The following is a 22,833-nucleotide window of genomic DNA, read 5'->3' as shown; positions in this document are numbered from 1 at the left end:
TAAAATTAAAAGGACGCGATGCAAATTACTATCCAAAGCTCTATATAATTATAAATTTGTCGTCCAGTTCGCGGTTGGAGAACGCTATATACGGGCAGGTTGTCGCTCAAGAATTCTCAAGGGACGTATATAACATCGATCTTATCGTTGTTACGCCAAAATTGGCCTTCGTTAACATTATCAAGTTAAGAGAGGCCGGCCAAACTGGTTTCTCATAAATCTTCCCGATTACAGGCTCGTATGCGCTTCGATTAAATTAACATTCAACTTCGCGCGAGTCATCGACGAACGATAATCTTTGGCGCCAAAATGAACGATTCGACCAATCATCGTCGTCCGATTATCATATTTCTGACATTATATTTCCCTTTTCTGATACTGTGTGTGTGCTTTGCGTTTGTTTATCGAAGAGAGCGTCGCGCTGTATACTTTCTTCGTTAGATTGAGGCCAATCTTCGCTCGTTAGATCGAGGCCAATCTTTAACTACGTGACCGAGCTCGATGTGTCTTGATGATGGTTAACCCTTTGATTGCGAACAGCGTCTATAGGCCCTCCATCAAACTTATCACTGTGTACTAATAGCGGTGTTTAGCGCGGGGTGTTAATTTATTTAGCAACACGTCGGATGTAGGATGATGTAGCGTAGAAGGATTTAATGCATGGTGAAGTAGAATGGGATTAGGTGACGTAGGACAGCGTATAGGGAGACGTCAAGCGAATAGACGATGGTTAACAGTACGCAAAGTGGCATAAGATAATGTGGAGTAAGACGATTTAGCGTAATAGGTAGCTATTATACAACGAAGAATAGTAAAATGCGATGTATTGTAGTGCAACGAAGCATACGGCAACGTAAGATAATGCAACCTACCGTAGTGTAACGCGCTATCATACGACTTAGTGTAATACAATGTCGTGTAACGTAACGTAGTGCGATGCAACGTATCGTAGCGTAACATTGTGTGCTATGTAATTAATAGAGTAACCTAGTCCACCAAATGTTGCTACATAGCATAATGAAACGTAGCATAGTGTACCATACCGTACGATACAGTACGAGCATAGTAAAATATAGTTCAACGCGACATAGCAATGTAACGTAGTATAACGTAAGTTTTTTAAACTTTCATTTTATATCAATAATTACGATGTTTACGTAATTTTACAAATACGCTTTTTGGTGTAGTAAATTAGATTCGACTTGTCGATTATGTCATTTCTGTCGTAATTTCTCAATGGTGTAATCTAAAGTTTAATTCCAGGTCGAATATGTGCTTTAATACCGTGCTCTTGCAAAAGACTGCCAACTTTTTTAGCGAGAGAGTTAATCATCGGTACGCATGACGTGTATACGAGCGAAGTTCTGATGAACTTTTTGCATCCTCGAGTTTCACCCTCGATGGCGATCAAGTTCCACGTGAGATACATTCAACAAGAGAATATGCATCGATACACAAATTCTTATGTTACACGAGGTAAAGAGAAATCCCTCATTAACCTCAAACCTAATTTAACTCGAATCATTTTCAAAATATTTCACAAAAATATTTCGTTTCGAAAGTTCTTCGAATTCCTCTTCAAATGAAACTTCCATATCAACTATCTCTGATAACAACCTATTAATTTACACGTAAACTTTTGCGATATAGAAGTAAATTTTCTAGAGAAATTATTCGCTAACATAGTCACCGAACGTTTATACAAATTCATATTTTTATTAATATAACCAAAGAAATAGATTTGTTTCACTGGTTAGATATACTTTACTTTCGATATTTTGTATATTCTTACGCACATTTTGTCCATTCTCTACATTCTTATACATTGAAATTTTCACTTGTCAAAAGGAAGTAATAAAATTATTGGAATGATACTAAGTAATAATAAGTAATTAAAATAATGAAACAAACGACATGCTCTATTAATGACACAGCAAATATATAGGTAACCAAGGTAACAAAGCTTGTCGAAAGGCAAGTCCATCGAACGACTCGATGAAATCCACGAAGAATGCGTCACTCGAAACGATATTACCAACCCATTGGGTTAATTGAACCATAACAAATTTCTCGAGGAAAGCCAAGGCTCTCACTTTCTCATGTTTTTGCTTGGCGACCGTGTAACAGGAGAATCGAATCGACCGGTACAATTTCGAGCGAGGAAGAGAAGCATGGGATCCTGGGGACACGTACATCCCTGGTCCCGCATTTCGGATCCTGTGACGATCCGCCTCTGTGGGTGGTAGATGGAATAAGAACGAGGGAAGAACCCCTCGTTCTTCGTCGACCTCCGCTTCATTCTCCTCGTTCAGACCTAACCATTCCACATGCGATGTACTATTATACACTGTGGTTCAAAAGTATCTGAATATTTGATTATTTTTCACAGGATGTAATTTAGTATGATTACGAACAAGAGAATTTGCGATGATTTTTATTCCTTATGATTAACGCTAGGATTATTTGTCGACGATTGAACGTACAAAAATTACACCGGATGGTAGCTGTATGAGAAGATAACACAAAGGGGACAGTCTTTTATTCGTGTTTTTGAACAATAACGAAGAATTGCCGTCCAAATGAACCGATTTAAATCTGTAAAGTTACTAGAGAGAATTGTAAAATAAATTAATAAGCATTCTGAGTATTTGGATAATTCTAATGCTACCTAAAGCCGAATTTACGCTGTATTCGCGTATTGATAGAATATACAGAATATTATCGTGTGCTAAAATTTATCTTCGAAGAGTAACCTCGAAGCAAGTAATAGCGAAGCTCGTTAAACTGATAATTTATATACTTCAGATAATCAAGTAATTTCAAATAAGTAAAATTTAATATTGACTCCGTAAACAGACAGTGAATGATTAATTCCCATTTAATTTATACAATTCTTTAAAATTAACAATCTCTTGCTATACAAATCGATCGATGTACGGATTACTTGTGAGGGGTATTGTACGTATGGATCCGGTTTTAGTCGTGGCACGAGGATGCTGATCGAAGAAGAGGGTGGCAAATGTGTCCTGAAACCATCTGGGATTTCATTGTTGCCAATCCATCGACGACTCATTTTCCTCTACACTTTTCGAGGAAAAGTGGAACGGCTCTAGAGGTAAAGTGAAACCAACTTTCCAGTATTCTTCTGCGCGGCAGTTTTCTTCTTTGGGTGGGAACTTTCGAATGGAAACGAATTCGGTTGTTTGGACAAAGCGTGGATACGTGTATTATAGACGAGTCGTTGTAATTTGTTTGAATCGTAAATTAAAATTGTATTGATTATATAGAATCGTTACAAGTGTCGAATATTTCATGAATTGTGAAAAGGAAATTTCGCTTTTATCGATTATTAATATTCACGTGTATCAACACGTGTATTATTTTGAAAGAACACAACACACGATACCAACCTATATTTATCCTTTGTCACGTGTCTACCGGCTTGATCAGGGTTATTTTATAACCATAATGATTCTTATTATTTAACTAGGAGACATAATAGTCGACTAATGAATATAAATATAAATCTATTGAATACATATACGTATCTAAATGTTGCGCAACTTTTGACTTCGTCCTTGCCAAAACGGTATCTTACGTTCCCTCGCGAGATTAATTAATTTTCATGCCAGGTTGCGAATCAAGTTTGATTTATTTCTATACCGAAACTGTATCGATTACATTTAGAAAGTTGATTCGAACAGACATGAAACGTGTCGAACCATTAAAACAGAAATGAAACGTAATTTAAGGTGTTAAATTATAGTTGTACACGCTACTAGCAGAACAGATGTAAACTTTTTGGTATCTGACAATTTCGAACAGTCTACGGGAGCCCTATTCATTCACAGTCAATCGATGGTTTATATAATCATTCCATTACTCATAACCGTCTATTACGTACAACCTATTGAAGGCTATCTACGAAACGCTACAATGATCGTAACTACCTAGACAAAATTATATAACTTGCAATACGAACGATAGAACGACGAAACGAAAACTAAGAACGCAAGCTTGCATCTTTTCGTCTAAAGAAGAATTCTTTACAGATGGACTTTGAAAATTCTATTTCTTCCTTCGAGCAGAGTCTCCATTAGAATCCCGATTAGAGTCAATTTTTGAAGATTTCTATACGCGAAAGGATTTATCAGATCTTTTTTTAAAAGTCACTATGTTTCAAAGAACAAATAGACATTATTCTGTATGTACGAATATCGCAAGCTAGAGAAGATACGTAATATATCACGTATTTTGCATATTTTCATATTTTATATGCACATACCTATCGTACAATAAATTTCACGCGTTTCTTCTATATTTAACATCCATAAACATCAGAAGGTCAACAATAAAATTACCGACTGCAAAATACCGAACAAATTATTCAAAAAATTCACCTCTCGCAGAAAGACGATGAAAAGCGTCAAATGAAAATCTTTCAAACGATCGTCCCATCCTTTCCGTGATCCCTCCGATTTTCCTTTGATTATCGCTTGGGAACACTGATTGACTTTCTTTCTCTCTCACGTGTGAAAATGAATGAATGAATGAATCAGAGTGATTCCCAACCGCCCTTGGAGATCTAGTAAAATGAGGCGAGGGCGAGGGCAAAGACTGGAGGGTTCGATGTCGTTGGTAAAAGGGCAGCCAAAAGAATCGAGACGTACCTATCTCGGAGGGGCCAGAGAACAGCTCAGGCTGCGAGGGTTTGCGTGCTCTGGTCAATGGGTCCCTGCTATAACGGTGTGCACTACCCTTCGACGATTCTTATTTCGTCCTCATTGTCCCCGACAGCATATGGCAGCCCTTTATTCCAGCTCCACGGCTTCTGTCGTAGGACAAACAAGTCTGCGCATTATCGACCTTCCACAGACTAGAATATCTATCACGCGAAGACGCGTACATCGGAGTTTCAGTCAAAATGCTCGAATCGTTTTGTGTCGGTAAAATCTTTTACGTCTCTTTTACAATACGGGTGGTTAGGATAGGTATTGCGATAAATAGATAAATAGAGGAAAAATCGATTGACGGGAAATCCTTGGTGGACTTCTCGTTTCTTTTATATCTTGAGAGATTTTAAGATTTTTAATGCGATTCAAGTAGAGGAATTTTACTTTATATTATATACTCTCGTTGGTGAAACAGAGCAAATATCGTAACTTTTTATTAGATTAAATGGCACACGTATTTTTCACCGCACTTTTGTGATTTGTAATATCTCAGTGCCGAGGGATTTTCATATCTTTCTACGCGAAGCAATTTCGTTGAATATCTTCTCCTCAATCGTTATGTGTTCTTTTCGTGCTACTTTTGCTCTCTAATTTACCTCTAGGGATCAGAGCAGATGGATTTTTTGATCAGACACGAAAAGAAAAAGAAAGGTAAAAATGCTGCGAAGAATTAATATGGTTGGCGAGGGAAGTTCGATAACAGTGATCGAAGGAAACAATATCGAAGGAATCTGTGCTAAAAGTTCGTTAGACGCGACTCGTTCTCTCGCTGGTAGGCTCGTCGAGTGGGTAGCGAGCTGAGCGGCCAGGCTTTCCAACGATATTTCTGGTGGTAACTATGCCAGGGACTGCCGGGTAAGTAGTCACTATAATACGGCTTGAATCGAGTAAAAGTACATGGGTAACCTCGTGAGCGGGTTCACCATGTCGCTTTCACTCCCCGTGCCGCAATATTATCCGTCCGTTCGAGGACCAGCCTCCTCGCGCGGGCAATCCTAGATGCAGAGAACCATTACGCCGCTGGCGATCGTCGTCCGACGATTCGATGACGATTCAAAGAACGTAAATCACTAGGCCAGCTGCTGAAGACCCGATGATATTTGCGGAACACGAATCATTTATAGAGACGAGAGTGACGGCTTGCGTCGCTTTAGCGTGGTTTCTTGAGATTCGATCATGAGCTTCGACAAAAGGTCGTGGTTGAGAGGATCGTAGAATGTAACGAGAAACGTGGAAATAGGATTTTACCATGGCGCGTGTTCTCGTTTCCTTTCTATTTTAATTCTTTTTATTTTATTCGCTTGTTCTTGCTTGACGACTTTTTACTTCCATCGCAGACCCGTTTAATTAAATCTACTACTTGTGTAAGAAGAGTTTCAGATGAGCGTAGAAAGCTTCGGGAAACTGTTTAGTAAATTTTAATCCCGCGGTAATAAACTTCAGAGTTTACTATAGCGAAAGAAGTTTATCGCGTGTCCAATTGAATTTTCGATTTTGCTAATAAAAAAAGATAAATACGAAATATAGCCGTATTTTCTTGCCACGATATTTCGAAATTTCAAATAACGAGAGCTTCAAAGCACTCGTATGCCATCATCGGCGTTCAACGTCAAAGGTACGAGGCATTAAGCTGGTTCGATGCTCCTCCATTCTTCTCTATTTTCGAATATTCGGCTCCTAAGCGTCTTTTTCAAAAGAACACACGCTGTGGTGTCCCGACAGAAGCTACCACAATAGCACGGGACTAACCTTCTTTTTATTCTCTCTACGTCGTATCGATGATCCAGATTGATCGCCATCTTGACGAGCCCATCAATCTGCTCGTAGACATCTTTTTAGAAGGAAAAGCTCGCATATTTCGTCTATTCGAACTTTTCTTTACATGGCCGAAGACCTTTACTCGAATTGTAAAATGTCAAGCAATAAAAATGTATTTATTCTTAAATGTCATTTTTACCACTCTTCGTATATTTGCGTTACAGGTGCGAAAGTTTCCAACGATGAAACAACAAATATCTATCGATTCTTCTTCTCGTTCCTCGCAGTTTTCTCATTTTATTCGCTCGTTCGTCGCTAAAAGAAGAATTCAAGTTTCCACGTGATCGCCTTCGCTGTGGATTGTTAAAGAAGAGGAGCGAAAAGGATAATGAAAAGGTGGGAGATTCAGAGAGGAAGGGAAGAGAAAGACAGAAGAGATCGGTGGTGCAAAAACCGACGGAGGCAGAGAAATAGATAGTCGAGACAGTCCATTAAGCAGCGAGTGCAATCCTGGACGAACAATCGAAATCCATGCTAATCGTCGAGTGTAGTAAAATGTAGCCAGACGTGGTTGAAATAGACGCGAGAGCGAGAAAGTTGCGAGCCTAGGAGAAGTCGCCTTTGTCTCTCGCCATTATCGCATTAAACGGAGGACCTTTCTCAAGGACCATCGCCGAGATTATTTGAATCTTTTTAGTTATACAAGGGAATAGAACCTACCGTTTTTTCGGATCGTTGAATCACACCGATTGTTTGCCACGTGACACTAACTCTTTGTCGCATATAGCGAGAAGCATAACTGAATTAATAATACTTTTTCTATAAATCATTTTATATAGACAATAACGTCAAAACGAATTGTATATATATAAGAAATAAAGACACAATATTGATTAATTTCGTATGTTTGCAACTAACCCAAATAATTTTATAACGAGAAATATAGAAAAATTCTATTTCATCGATAAATCTTTATGCCTGCAACAAATGCATCGTAATATTCCAAATAACCGCTTACCATACATTTCTTAAACGTCTATAAATGTCGGAAAAATTACGGATAAAACGTACACGTTGTGACATTTCTAATCTACGAATAACTTACGAATTTTCCTTGATCCGAGCTGGATAATTTTACCATTCCGAGTCAGCCAGCGTGAATGATCTATCGGTTACAGAACGGCCAAGGGAGATAAAGAAAGAAAGAAAGAAGGAGAGACGAAGGGAGACAGAAGATCGATAAAATAATAATTCTGCAAGTGCAACAATTCGGAAAATACCCATTTGTATAATTTATAAATATACTATATGAATATATGTATAGAGTGCCTGAAGTATAGGGGAAACCAAAATACGTATAGCGATTCTACTTAAGATTAACCAATCTCAAGGGACCGCACATTTCCTTCGCAATTCTTTTCAGTCAATTTACCTTGGTATATCCTATTTTTTAACGGTGTAGTTATGAAAAGAAATTCCAACAATTCGCTCGACATTTCATGCATATAAATCCTACAATTTGCTGAAATTCGAAGAAACCGAAGTATTTGTAGCATCGTGATTAGAATACCTACCGTCTTTGATTTGTGTGGTAGACTTTAGCAGAGTGTCTACATATATATTAGTCTAGTTATGTTTTGTACACTTTCAAAAAAATAACACGTATACGAATTATCTGATTTACGTTTCTCAATAATGCTGCGTTTACGAAACTTTGATGCGTTGCTTCACTGCTTCATTCTTAATGGATGGAAACGTTAAACGAATCGCTGAAGGTGGCTAGAGATAATTTTTCGAGAAAATAAGGGGGGGAAAATCGAGCAAAATGGCCTCGATTGTTTCGTGAAAGGGAAATAGGGAAAAAATCGAGGCCGCTGGAAAAACAAACCGATACTTTGTTGTTAAAGGCCCAAGCAGTGCATTATGTCATCGCTGGCTTCAATTACATATTCGCACGAGCGAAACTGCACGCTCGTTTTCGAAACGTTCACTCGTTAAATATTGTTGTTGAATCAACAAGCTCGGTTAACAAAGAATTATTGTGCATCTGGTAACGAGCTACAGCCTGTTACAAAAGTACGGCTCGTTCTATACCTTGTGCTTTGAATGTTGCGTAATTGTTTAACGAAAAATGAAGAACCGTGTTACGACATGTAGCTGTGAGATTTGCTACTTGTAGAATAAGATTGTAGAAAAGTTTTATTTCTTGCTTACGATCGTTCATATTAATCAAACATAAGAATATTGGGTGTCTGATGATTTATGGTCGACTACGATATTTGTAAGCTTGTAAGGATTATACAAATAAATCATACTAACGTTAGCTGTCAGAGTATCGACACAATTGAAATTATTGCTTCCATAGTTGCCTAAATATGAAGGAATCCAGTTGCCTCGCTATACCTTGTCCAAGTGTAACAGTTTGTTTGTCTAGACTGCAAAAGCCTATTTGAGATATCTCAATTTCTATTTCTCTACATTTTAACATCATTTAATATTTGATACACGATATAGAGATTAAGAGAGAGAGAGAGAGAGGGAGAGACAAAATCATAAGAAACATTCTGAAAAAGTAAGTTTGTAGTCGTGTTACGTTCGATTTTCTACAAATTATTAGCTGTGCTGTAAAAAATATACCACAGTTTCTCTCTGGAGAAAAGTGAAAGTTGAACTGGATTAACGACTACGATTAGCCAGCATCTATTTTTTAAAGATACGTATAGCGATTAATATTAAAAGAAAATACTGTCAACGTTCGCTCGAATATCAGAGATAATTTAAAAATTTACAAGACCTCGAAAAATATTCCGAACACTTTCGCTATCAAAGTCAAATTATTCGTAAAAATGCAGGGAATATATAAGAAAACACTGGAAACATCGATACCATACGCGGGAATATAAAAGCGTCGAAAGTAATTCACACGAACGCGTGAAATATTAAAAATATTCGCAACCAGAAATATCCCTGACGTTCACTCTAAATCCCGACATGAAGTTTTAAATGATGTTTCTAGGTCGATCTAATAACGTTTCAAGGTGCAACATCGTTGAAAGGATCCCTTATAAAGATTCTCGGCGTGAAGCTAACGCGTACCAGCAGTACCCGACAGTCTGGGATCACCAATTGCTATGAATTCATAAATTTCCCCCTCACCTCGTGAGATCAGAGAATACGTAGAAGCTGTATTACGTACACATCGATACAGGAAAAAGATAAATGTGCCACATTTGCATATAATTTATCGCCGCAGTTCATTTTCATTGAGATGTATTTTATTGTTTCTTAATGACAATCTTACGAAGTGTTGACATTCCGTTAACTCATTATGGGTTGAAAGAACCTTGAAATAAAAAAAAGAAAAAGAGAAAAGACAGAAGAACGTACTATTCGTCTGATGGATTAATTTGTAATTATGTATATGACACGAGGAATAACAAATACGATTGGCAGATTTCGTAATTGATCCTTGAAACATCGAGAAGTTTAATGTTTTACGCTTTGTACATATGTAATTCGTATCACTTAATACATGCACCGTGCACGCTTCATTAATCTACAGCTCATTATTATCGCTTCCAAATACGTGTCATGGTATCTTTCTTGAAAAGTGAAAGTCCTTTTAATTCGTAACTTACGATATCATAGACTACGACACGAAAATTATATATTATCTTTGATGCAAACACTTGAAAGATTCAAGCAACACGAAACCTATATAATTTATCATTTGGTTGCGCAATATTAAATTTCAGAAATATAATAATACAACTAAAGAAAGCTGGATAATTTAAATAATACATAATTTATACGTTCTATAAATATATGCGTAAGGTATTCAATGTTTGTTCAGGTTGTATACCGTTCGAGTAAAACGAACCGAGTATGCTCATCAGAAGCAGTTAACAGGTTAATAGAAAGCAGACGACTTTCCTCTGGCGCATACCAAAGTACATAATAACGAAAGCATAACAGAAAAACGACGAATCTCTCAAACTTTCCAGCATTGTCTGGAATATAGCGTGGCCAGGCGATGATAGGGAACGCTAGGGTCTGCTTTAAAGGGACGTTTTTGTGGTCGGCTACTGCGACCTTAGTGGAAAACAGGTACCACGTCTGCTTCATTGTGTGTGATACGCTTTAAACGGGCCATTTTACTACGGGAACATTTTTACTGCTTTGTCGTACCGGTGTATACCACCGTAGGTAAGATAAAGCATCCTTCTTTTTCTTTTATATCAAGTTGAATGCTGACAGTTTTACGGAACTTTCTTTCCAGACGATATATCTTATCAGTTCTTTTCCACTGGTAATCTCCTATATCTACGATCTTAATTATTCGTAGAATTTATAGAACTAAATGATACGAATTGTAAAATTGACTACGATACTGATCTACGGTAGACTCCGATATTATTAGTTTGAAATAACGCACGTAACGTTAAAGGGTTCGATTGCTGAAACGTTTCTTCGACTTTCCCTCGTGTTCGACTGCAACAATATTCATCGTTGCTCGCTGCAATCCGGCACGATTTCCTCCGTCACGCGACAATGTATACGCTATACACAGTCAGAGACGTCGGTATTAAAAAAACGACGTCGAGTTCGTTTCGAGAACGGAACGAACGAGAGAAAGGAGATTTGCGTTTCAGATTTCTGCAAAATTCGTCCCAGATACGAGCGGTCGGTACGATGCGCGTTTGCACTCTATCTGAACCGTTTCCCTTGTTTTCCCGCGTGTTCAGAAAATAGAAGACCGATGCATAGAAGATGCACCGAAGATACAGAAACTCGCAATACCTGTACATTTTGCGTCTCTAGTTTAAGTCCATTTTAACTGAACGATATTATCTATAAAAATTTAATACGAATAACATCGTCAATGGTACAATAGCATCTCTACAGTGATACTCGAAATGTGCTCGTCGGTTCCCACGAGTCGCTCTTAAAAGCAACCGCTCGTAACTAAAATAACGGTGGAAAGTAACGCAATCTCACGTGGAGCACGCCTCCTTAACAACGATTGCCCATGACGCGATCCGGCTGAATCGAGTTTGTCTATGCGATGATGAAGCGACTGCAGAATCTCGACCGACGATATCGAGAGGCACTTCCACCATGCCCTACTTCTATGACATCACAAACGTGCCTCCTCTTGTCCCTGATTCACGATCGAATTCCGTTAAAACCACGAGGCAGATGATGCATATCGTCGAATTAATTCCAAGACTTATCGGCGAGACGTACGTCCCGAGCCGAACGAGAAACTTTCGCTTGGTTCGTGAACCAACGAACGAGACGAGACGTTGCTCGTGTGAGAAAAATATCTCCCGAGAAAATTGCTCGTTAGCGGAGAAACGTGTCGCGCGAACGAGGCTGCTCGGCGTGGGCAGCTTCTAGAATAATAAGTTTGGGTAAACATGTCCTGGAGATGGAGAATGGTATTCTCTTCGGGAGAATACCACCAGAGGTGGAATTGCAGTGCTCGAAGTTGGAGCCTGAAAGTCGGAGGACTAGAGCGGGGAGGTTGAGAGCTGGCGCTGAGAAATTGGAAGATGGTAATTTAAGTTTTAAATGCGCGTAACTTTTTTTTATTTTATTTTATTTTATTTTATTTATATTATATTTAATCAAATCTTTATTTATCAAATTTCATAGATCCGCCACATATCTGTAGGAAACTTACGTTTGTGAATTCAAGCACAAATGGACTTATCATGTCCTTTGTGCACGCTCTTAGATTAGATACCGTTAATGACAAATAGTGAGAATTAGATAGTTAGTGAGAATTCAGAACTGACTAGCGACAATTGAAATTTGGTATCTCGCTAATTGGCAGATGTCAATGGGCGCAACTGGGAAATGCAGTTTGCTAGCGAAGATCTCCGATGGGATTCGCGGAAAGCGACTCAGAGAGATGTCGGCCCCGTGGTCGGAATCATTTAGAACGACTGACACTTCGCTGGTAAAAAATCTCGGCCGACCTTGACCCGTGCGCGATACATCGAAATACCTAGAAGCGAGCGTCACAAAATTGGGTTGCCTACTCTCAACTCTCGACCTTTTTTTGCAAGCCAGCTTCTCCTCCCCTCGGGCCCGGCAGCTGCCTCTCTTTCTCTCATTTTCTCGAGGAGGTGCAATGCAGGGGCTCGTAAGGAGAACGGGAAGCAAAGCGGAGCATCGTGTTTATGTAGGTAGGTAGGTTGCACGAGCCGAAGCCTCCGTGAAAAACATCTCTTGACAAAGTTGTTCGACGGTGCATCGATGCACGTGTGCTCGCGTCTCGTCCTAAGCCTCATCAATATCACCCTAGTGACAACCTTATTTCTCTTTGATCCTTTGGAAACATCACGCAGATATTTCAGGAAAATTGAAAAGTAATAAATCTGTTGAGAATTGTGGATCTTTGGAGCCGAAATAATGTTATAGGAACACTGAATATACACTGAGGATTAATATTAAAATAATAATATATTTATTTCATGGACGATTTCTCATATATTCATCGATACACACTTGCACGCGTCTCAGCACTTTCTTCTACACTCGACTGTTAACCGACTCTTCCAGATGCTTCTAAACTACTGCCAATCGTCTTTTGTCCTAACAAAGGCCTGGACGCCCTCTGACGCTTACACACATGTATCCACACACTGATACTCACATACAAGTAACTCTAAGACGCATTTAACCCAGTCCAGCACAGAAAATTATACATATCTGAACAAAATCAAATCTTTATAGATCGCCCTTTGTAGCTAAAGTGAGCGATGACGCAATGAGAGATGAGAATTGTTCGAATTTATTTTTTAACTTCTTTGGGACGGATTTTTATTAATGGTAAGGTAAACGCGTATTTTCTGCAAAACACGTTAAGAAAAATACCGTTGAAGATAATCAAAAAATAACTAAAACGAAAAATCTTGCTGTAGCAGGATGCACAAACTGCGAACTATCTATCAGATCGCTTATATTCCTAACGCTCTTGCCTATTCAAAATATTCGAACATTAAACTCGATGAAAACCTCAGTGACGCCAATCGAGAATTAAAACCTTCTAACTATAGAATTCTCTATCCTCCGTCCGATTAATTTCCAAGTCTTGCGTTATTCGAAATACTCGAGCACCGAGCTTGAAGCTTAAAATCCCAATGAAACCGATCTTGGATACTAATCTGTCCATGTTGACCATGGTAATCTCTGCGCAATTTGAAACAAAATAAAAAGAAAAATGTATGTAGCTTCTTAATCGTGTTTCTCCCGAAGCGTAACTCCCCACTTAACGCGACGTCGTCATCACGAGGACCGTCACCGGCCGATTACGTTGCACGATGACAGCGTGAACGTAACGATCATGTATTCGGTACGCGGCAGCACTCGAGTTCCCACAAGAAAAACGGAGCTTTTGCAACGCGAGCGAAATCGGCCGGTTAGTCGACTGGCTGGCTGTGTTGGCTGGTCGTTCAGCAGCTGCAGAAAAGCGTATCGTGTTCTCCACGAGGTGTCTTGCTTTGCCGGGATTTTATCGCGTGGCCCCCTTCGTGGCGTTATACCCTGTGCTCGCTTTGTTCGCTCTGGTGCACGCGCACGAGCCGCCGTTGCCCTCTCTGTCTTACTGTGATCTAGGCTAACCGCGTTCGACGTCCCTCGTAAGTAGGAGCATAACCCCATCGCTGTAACGTACCACGGTACCATCGTCATCTCGAGTATCGCTACTACCGTGCCACCAATACGCTGCAGCGTGACAAGTACTTCCAACCACACGCTCCTTCTTTCGTTATCGAGTAATGAAGGTTCGTCGAGGTATACTTCTTTATATTTGCTGGTGGAAATATCGCGGCAAGGATTTTGTTAATTTTATAAAAGTATACAAGATGTTCGCGTCAGTAATTGCCTAGTGTCTTTTTCGTTGTTAGGTAGTAGGTTTAGATGGAAGAAGCAGAGGACAGAATTTTACTGTTTTATATTGATAATCGAGGTGATTGATATTTGGCATACTGTTTGGAATACTCGTTGCGTTGCTTTCCTCCTGGAACGTCGTTTGCTTTATGAAATGTTTTCCTTTCGCGATATTTCTTTCATCTTGGAGAACAACATACAACAATATAGGCTTGTGCCAAATCTTTCCTTTGTATCGACATTTAATTGTCTGAATATTTTTCTAAATTTCGAAAATCGATTCGCTGCTTCTTCGTAGTCCCCAAATAGCGACCATAGTATTGGGAATTACGAAATCTTTATGAACAAACACTTTGAAATGGAAAAACGCGATCGCGATATCGTCTTCACGCTGATCCGATAATCTTCCTGATTTCTGCTCCAGAGTTAATTGCTAACTTCGCCGGTAATCTCTGTTTCGTTAATTCCAAACTTATTTTTCATTCGAAGCGTTCGAACATCGAATTTAAAGGTACAAAATGAAAGGAGAAAACAGGATTACTCTTCCGTAGCAAACTACATGAGCTCGTTGCAACATCCATAACAAGCAGAGCAGGATACGAGAGAGCTTCTGAGAGATTCAGTAATCAGTCGCAACATTGTTGCCCGGTTTCGGGCAGAAAACCAGCGAGAAAGTACAGAAGAAGGAATCGAGGCCACTTGTCGGTAAGTGTGCAATGGATAACTCGCAACGTTACGTATTTTTCGTCTTATGGAAATTCTACCACGCCATACATACCGCATGTGTTCTCACTTTGCTTTCCCGGTAAACAAAACGCCAGATGATAACGTTGAGAAATCAGAAATCGATAAGGAAACTTAAAAATCGTGACCCTGGTGCTTCCATGGGAAAAGATCGACTTCGCAACGTGTTTTCTCACAGGCTTTCGCTGAGAAACGCGGAAATCCATTGAAACGTTTAGCAATCGCTCGAACAAGTGGAGCACGGATAAGTGAAACGAATTCGAATTTGGCAGGTTGAGTGAATTGCATGATTGCTATTTTATTTTATTGTTAAATTATTACAGAGATTATTTATTATTAACTTATCACTGCGTCATACGGAATTATCAGAGAATCTCTTTCGTGTCACTTTGATTTTTATTCTTGCTTTTCGGGTTTATATATTTTTTGACGATTCTCTTAAAAACTATTTATTTACAGTGTCGTACGAATAATATGCTAATTTATCGGTCCATGCGGCTTTTTTATTTTTACTCGCTTGATTGCTTCAATAGAATTATTCGTAGCGATCTTCTAATTAGGTTGAGCAGTGTGTATCTATGGAATAAAACTCTTTTCATTGTCAACATTCAATCTACTCAATAAATTCTCTTAACGTCGAATATATACGAATAAATTCCTTCTCCTTCTTCGATGTGACACTAACAGAAAATTTAACGAGCAATATTAACCATATTCGAATTTCGGACGGATAAATTTAAAACAAAAATTCGTATTTCTTCACGCTACAACGAATAGAATGGAGATGAACTTTTCGATGGACCTCGAAATCGCAACTCGACCAGTGAGAGAATCGTATTGCCAGCAGCATCTCCCCGATGCGATCGAGAGATCGACCAGCCGTAAAATCAAATTAATCGTACGATCACGCGTGCCAGCTACTCTCTGTGTACGTGCAAGTATACACAACCACATGGGTGTGATTCACGCTGGTGTGCGTCCGCGTGTGGGTGTGGTCCGTTGTGTTACGTGACCTCGTGGTTGTCGTATGGCTGAATAGGCTCGTCAATGGCTCGTTTCATTGAATTAAATAGGCCATTCGTGCACGAGCATAATTACCGAACGGCCACAGAAAGAGAAAAAGAAAAGAAATTTATATGAGATCGTCTTTCGACTAAACGAACGAAACGATTTCGATTATCCTGTTTTGGGATGGATTTTAAGGTCAATACGCGTGTGAAAGATACGCAGGTTGGAATGTGGTAAAACGTCGATAGAAATAAATATCCTGAAAAGTGGGTAAGAAATCGTTCGCTTAGAGATTCTGTTGATCGACCGTAATGAGGACTGTGAAAAGAGAAAAAGAAGAACTGCTGATTACATGTTTCAACATCGATTGTTGCGTAAAGCGAGGCGTCTGTTGGCAAACCGGCACGATCGTGGAACCGTATTGTTGTGCGAGGCTGTTCTACATTTTTGGAGAACGAATTAGGTTACTGGTCGATACTATTGCGTTCGATCGCCAATGATTCTGTACTGTATTTGACATTAGAACTAACCACAGCTATGATATATATATATTGCCTTAAAATTTTTCGATGAAAATTTTGTATAATTTTTAGACAAATTTCTCCGACTCGTTATATAATTTTAGCAGGAAAATTAAACGAGGTAAATTCGCAGAAAGCGCGGAGCAAACGTTGAAACGACATAACGAGCGGATTACTCGAGCAAAAGTGCGAACAGCAAATGTTTAATGCTACCCGAGGCATTTAAATGGTTAATCTCGTGCGCCGTTCCGGAAATATTTCTCACAAAAGGCGAGTTAACTCGTCGTCGTGTCCAAGTCCACGTTTAAAAGGTTAAACGTGTACACTGCACGAATTCTGGAAATTTCATTGCTCAACGATGAGGGATGATGAACTTATTATCCGTGTAATTAGCCAGAAAACATAAATCGTCGAATCGCAAAGAGAATCGTTGCTCGCCGTAAAACCAACGAAGAACAAATGAAATAAAGACGTTTATTGCTTGCGATAATCTCTATTTGCAGATCGTAAAAATTGTTATGAATCCTGTACGAATTTCCGTAGATATTTTTATCTAGACGTCTGGAACGAAATTTTTTATATTTTAATATACGATAAAAAATACAAAATTCTCGTGAAACAAACAGAAAAATATACGATACGAACAAATTCTGCACCGTATAACAGTTTTCGTTCGTAATCTGACTCTATCATCGTACTTGATCTACGGAACCTGTATGAGACCGGCAGGTGTCTCATACAATACTTATGATTAAGACATCTAATACTTCTGAAGAGGGGTGTACGCTTGCTCCAAATCGCAAGTAGAATGCGTTTGCGACGTCGTCGCCCCGCGATAAGTGGACCGAGACCAAGTCCTGTCTCGTCACAGTGAGTCTTTTGTACATGGCTCCACGATCTGTCGGATAACAAGTAGCCACGTTTTTACATATTAATCATTAATGACGATCGTAATTATAGCTTGTCAAACCACCGGTCGTCATTCTGTCGATGAAATAGAGAACTGTAATAGCGAATAGTCGAACACAATTGGCAATTCTATAAATTTTGAAAATCATATTTATTTCAGAAATCTTATATTTAGTATCGATAATCGATAGGTAATTAGATTAAAAATAGATTATGTTTCCTCCAGCAATGATAATAATAAACTGTATACTCTGATGTCTGCTTTGTCACAATTCCATAAATATCATAAAGTCTATATATTTAGAATTTATTGAAATTAGGAATTTAATTTTCTCCGAAATAAAGTATCGTATGAAAAAATTGTACTCTATATCTTTGTCAGCAGAATTTGTTCTCTGAGAGGTTGTTGATACGTCTAATCAAATTATTCTGATTTTGGTGTCTTACACGCGACTCTAGGAACACGGTGTTCGACAGGAGATATTTTTACGACCGATGACAACATTCGAGCGACGATTACTCGGTTACAGTTACGTTAACGAGCAGTTTCGTAACGACGTGGCGAGCTAGGCCAGACCAGATAGGCCAGGTCTCCGGGAAAGCTGCTGGCATTTAGGTCCACGGTTTACATATTTGTAAATATATCTCCAGGGCCGTGCTAAAAAATTCATTCCCGGCTAGGTTCGTCGCGTTTAAATTCGGCCTGACCTTACGGCGAAGTGGTCTCAGCTGGATCGGCAAACCGGTCACGCCTTGGGATTTCTTTGTCTTTCCAGTTTCGTTAACCTTTCGAATCGCGAAAGGGTTGCACGCGCGAAAAGGTTACCCCGTTTCAAGCACTGAAATATAGCAAAGAATAGGCCTTTCCGTTTTGTTGAGAGTAGGTTTCTTGGGTTCGCCTTTTTTCGCCTGACGTATAATTTGGAAATTTAAATATTTGAAAGTTTGGTATCTGAAAATCTAGAACTTGGACACTCGTAAGCTTAAAAATGAAAGATTTTTGCAATCTGGAGATTAGAACATTAGCAAATTCGAAACATCGTAAATTTGAAAATTTAGAAATTCGAAGATTCATGGATACTGAACATAGCTAGCAAGTTCGCATTGAAAATTTATATATCGCATAACTAATTTCCTACAAACATGGTAATTTAGAAAACATGAGTCTGCATTTTAGCGAACTAGAGGTATACCAGCACATTATCATTGACATATGGATTTAGAGAGAATATAAAAAAGTTGTAACATGCTAACCTGTTAATGGAGTCGTTTGCTAATTATTTTGTATCCTGTCTTAACGATGCTGTCTTCATTTTCATTGCCTTTCCATTTGCTTAAAACGGGGTAACTACTTTCAAGCAATGAAAAACGGGATTTTGTTTTAAAATGTTGGCAGCTCATTAACGAAGAGACCTTCACATTTCATATTTTTGCTAGAACTCGTTCATAACAAGCCATACCAACTTAAGACCTTCACATTTCCTACTTTTACTACAATTTTTTGTTCATACTATATACTACGTCTACTATATAGCTGTTTATTTATGTTCATATATTGCTTAGCTCTCACTAACCTACGCTCATACGACATTTTCGTCTTACTTTTACTTTTACTCCCTCGCTTTTACTTTACTCTCACTTTTGCCCATAAAACACGCAGACAAAAACCAGAAACGATTCTGGTACACCCTATGCGTATAGCATTGACAATTAATTGACGAAGAAAGTGTATCGATGTTATATTAATATATAAAATGTACCGACCAAGAGATCTAATAAATTTAACCTTAAAAATTAAATTTATCCCAGTCTTTAAATTAATAAACCATACATCATATCTATTTCCATTATCAGCTGTTTTCTATGAAAAAATTATATTTAGCGTTATAATGTAATTAGACAGAAACATATTATACAAAAATATAAATGAATCCGTTTCAATATAATACAGATGAAATAAATAATTATTTCTCGCTGTCACAAAGGCTTAATAAACGAAACACAAGCAATAAAATCTGTTCGACTACGTTAGTTTCATTACCGTTCTCCATTCGTAATTATAATATTTTAATAGAATTTCTTATCTCGGGTATAGGGATAGAAATATACGCACGTCTCACCAGAGCTGTTATGGCTTAGGTCGTCGAGATAAACTCGTGGGTGTGCTCTTACAACGCATGATTGATCGTTTCCAATATCGACTGTTGCGTAAGAAATATAGTCACTATTGTAAATATCAGTGTCCGCTGTTTCCTTCCCTCGACTAAGGTAATTTGTTTAAAACGTCCTGATAGTTGATAGATTAGAACAAATTTACGCTATCCGAAGGACAGATATCCTCGAGTTAAATCGGTCCCCAACAATTTTCTGCCTGGTAATCTGGCATTGAGCCGGCTCTCGAGGATATCTAAGTGTATGAACGAAGAATATCGAGCGTTTCGAGAGAGCGAAAGGACCCGAAGCTGTCGGTAGAAATGGTGAAATCTGAATGTACTTACGCGAAGGTGACCTAAAAGTGAAACCATTTGCTCGTCGTGCCGAGTAAAAGAGCTAAGAGCCGCGACTCGAAGAATCGCGCCTCTCGAAAACTTAATTTCCTCTGACCGCCTTTGAAACCACGTCGTAGTTATCGTTTCTTGAAGACGATTTTTCTATCTGAAGTTCAAGATTGGGTAGACAGTCCAATTATGTCAGCGACTCTGAGGAGAATTTTTTACTTTTGTTCGAACTAACGCTAATGTGTGCTATATAAAAAACAATTTTTTTGAAGAAAAGCTTCAAATTCTTAGCCTTGTCACAATTTTACCGCAGTTTATCGCGGAGTTACTTTAACATTTTTACGAAATTATCGGCCGTGAAGAGGGAAACTTAAACGAAAGGGAAGATGAAGATTCCTCGATTTTATCTATATTCAGAAAATCGAACTTCGTGTTCGAGTTTGGTACAACGGTGCAATACGCAATCGGACAAACATTCTAATTTCGCCTAGTTCTCCCAGCCGGTTAGTTGCATTCGCCTACTTGCATTAGAGAACGGCGAATGCGACTAACCTGAACCGTGTCGGCAATATAGGATTACACCAGGTTTGCTCACGTTGGCTTTCTAAGCACTCTGGTTCGACCGGCTGAACTCGAACGACCGGTATCTGTCGTTTGACGCTGTCATTTATTATTTATCTTTGTTTGTTCCCATTTATCATTGTTTGGTGCTGTCTACCTTTGGTTGTTTACCATCGTTTGTAACTGTCTTAGTTAACTATTTCTTCTACTGCTACTTGTGCTTCTACTTCTATCGCTATGGTCGCTGTTTCGCGACGTAACCGCCGAATGATTACACGATGTACACTCGCAGTGTGTGCATCGCTTTCGAGTGAAAAATCGAGATGATCGTTAAGGTCAATAAGATCGATCGGAACGAACGATAGGTGAATTTTGGTGTTCCCTTGAAGTGGAATAGAAACGAAATCAACAAGCGAAGTAAATCAAAACACACGCTGAAACCTGGAAGTCTATTTCCACTGCATAAGGAATGAAGAACGAAGAATGGAAGTATACGACGGTTACAAAAAGTAATATAACTTTCGAAGAGTTACTATTCTTTCAAAGAATAACAGAATCTCGAATAAGCATAATAGAAACTTGCAAAGAGTAAGAGAGAACTGCTCTAATGAGACTCCGATGATTTTATCATTCGACTTAATGTTATTCCACTGAAATCCTTTAAAAATTCTCTTTCCTCTTATCAATTGATTCTACCAAAAGATAAAATGAAAAAAAACGCCCTTCCTAGCAAACCACGACGCTAATAATGATAAAATGTATAACATGGAGTTGACTGCTGACTCTCGCACAGGTCGTCGAGCGTGGAAATTCGAACGAGGGTAATGGAAAATCGTGATAATGAGCACGGCGAAGGAGGACAGGAGAGGAGAGGAATGCGAGGAGTAAGACATTAGAAAGATAAGATAGAAGAGCGAGATGAAGAAAATGGAAAGAGAGAGAGAGAGAAAGAGAAAATGATAGATCTTCTCAAGCGATGCGACCCTGTTTCTAAACGGCGCACTCTGTATTTGCATAACTCACAAATACCATCGAGGCTGCTTCAAGATCGCTCGTAAATCATCAACGCCACGGGGATGCTCCGTTTTCATTATCGAAATCCTGGAAAATTAAAGAAGTTGGGCCGTATCGTTTCGCTCGCATTGATAAGACAACGCGTTCCGTTTAGTGGGACGCGGTAAACACGTAATCGAGAATTAATGTTTCTTCTTGGCTGGTTCTGTAATACTTTTCTTTTTCATTGTATGAATTTTCTCTTTAGCGGCTAATAAATGAATTTGAAATTATACTATTACAACGTAATAAGATAATTATCGATCAAACTGCCTAGATTATAATAATTAGACTGCGGATTGTAAAATGCACACAATATGCAAAATGGTTTGAAATATCCAAGATACAGATTCTCGAGTACATTCTTTTCGAGGTCTAAAATATTTCCAAAATATAAATTTGCGTAAATGTCCGCGATGTAATAATAATCAAATAATATGAAGTTTTACAGTGGAATTGTCATAACAGCGATACCAGTAATTAAGCGTTAATCAAGGTATTCGTCGTCTAAATCGAACCATAATCAGTTTAAAATTCCTTCTAACCTGGGATCAAATTTTTCGCCTCGTATCTAGAACAAATCAATTATGCAAAGAACATCGTAGTTTCCATGTCCGGATTCATCCACAGCCGAGCAAATACCAATCGACTGTTACACGCCCAATTCTACTTTTCTCAATGCCAGAATACTGGCTGGAACGTTTCAGTGGAATCGCACAAACTCCTTTTACCTAGAATTCGAAAGACAGGCTTCCATGTCACGATGGCATGCGAGGATTCAATTACCCATCGAGATTCCCTCATCTCGCGTGACGAGCAAATACGCGACCGCCCGTGGTTTCGTCCAATGATTATGATACGGGTCAGGATATAGCGAGATCGTGAAGTCGGTCAGTAGTCAAAGTAATCGCGTTTCAGGTGTCTTGGACAAAGAGATTGACAGAAATATGGCAGGTAAAAGCATGAAATCCTAACTAGGATTGTACAGAGGAGGCATAGTTATAGAGAATAGCCAATTTTCAATCCTGTCGTCGGTAGAAAATTCCCAGAGGATGTAACAACATCCTAGAACTTAACAAGTTTCTATACGTTTATCTGTTGCATACGTTTATCTGTTATATATTTACGTATAGTATTTACAATAAATAT

General features: G+C 38.7%; 1 protein-coding gene and 1 long non-coding RNA gene across 6 annotated transcripts in view; one reads left to right on the top strand and one right to left on the bottom strand.

The window, feature by feature from the left end:
- The window catches only part of LOC132912352 (origin recognition complex subunit 2), a 113,593-nt gene that overhangs the window by 53,692 nt on the left and 37,068 nt on the right, over positions 1–22,833 (bottom strand). The window lies entirely within an intron of this gene.
- Positions 13,828–22,761, top strand: LOC132911875 (uncharacterized). Of its 3 annotated transcripts, none has more exons than XR_009659101.1 (3): positions 13,828–14,284; positions 14,880–15,095; positions 22,603–22,761. It is a non-coding gene; the product is annotated as an uncharacterized LOC132911875 (long non-coding RNA). The 3 variants fall into 3 exon arrangements; XR_009659100.1 differs by lacking the exon at positions 22,603–22,761 and adding an exon at positions 21,425–22,355; XR_009659099.1 differs by lacking the exon at positions 22,603–22,761 and adding an exon at positions 15,912–16,353.

The sequence above is a fragment of the Bombus pascuorum genome, chromosome 11, assembly GCF_905332965.1.
Source record: "Bombus pascuorum chromosome 11, iyBomPasc1.1, whole genome shotgun sequence".
NCBI lineage: Eukaryota > Metazoa > Arthropoda > Insecta > Hymenoptera > Apidae > Bombus > Bombus pascuorum.
The sequence above is the reverse complement of the archived record's forward strand: the minus strand, read 5'-3'. Positions and strand labels throughout refer to the sequence as shown.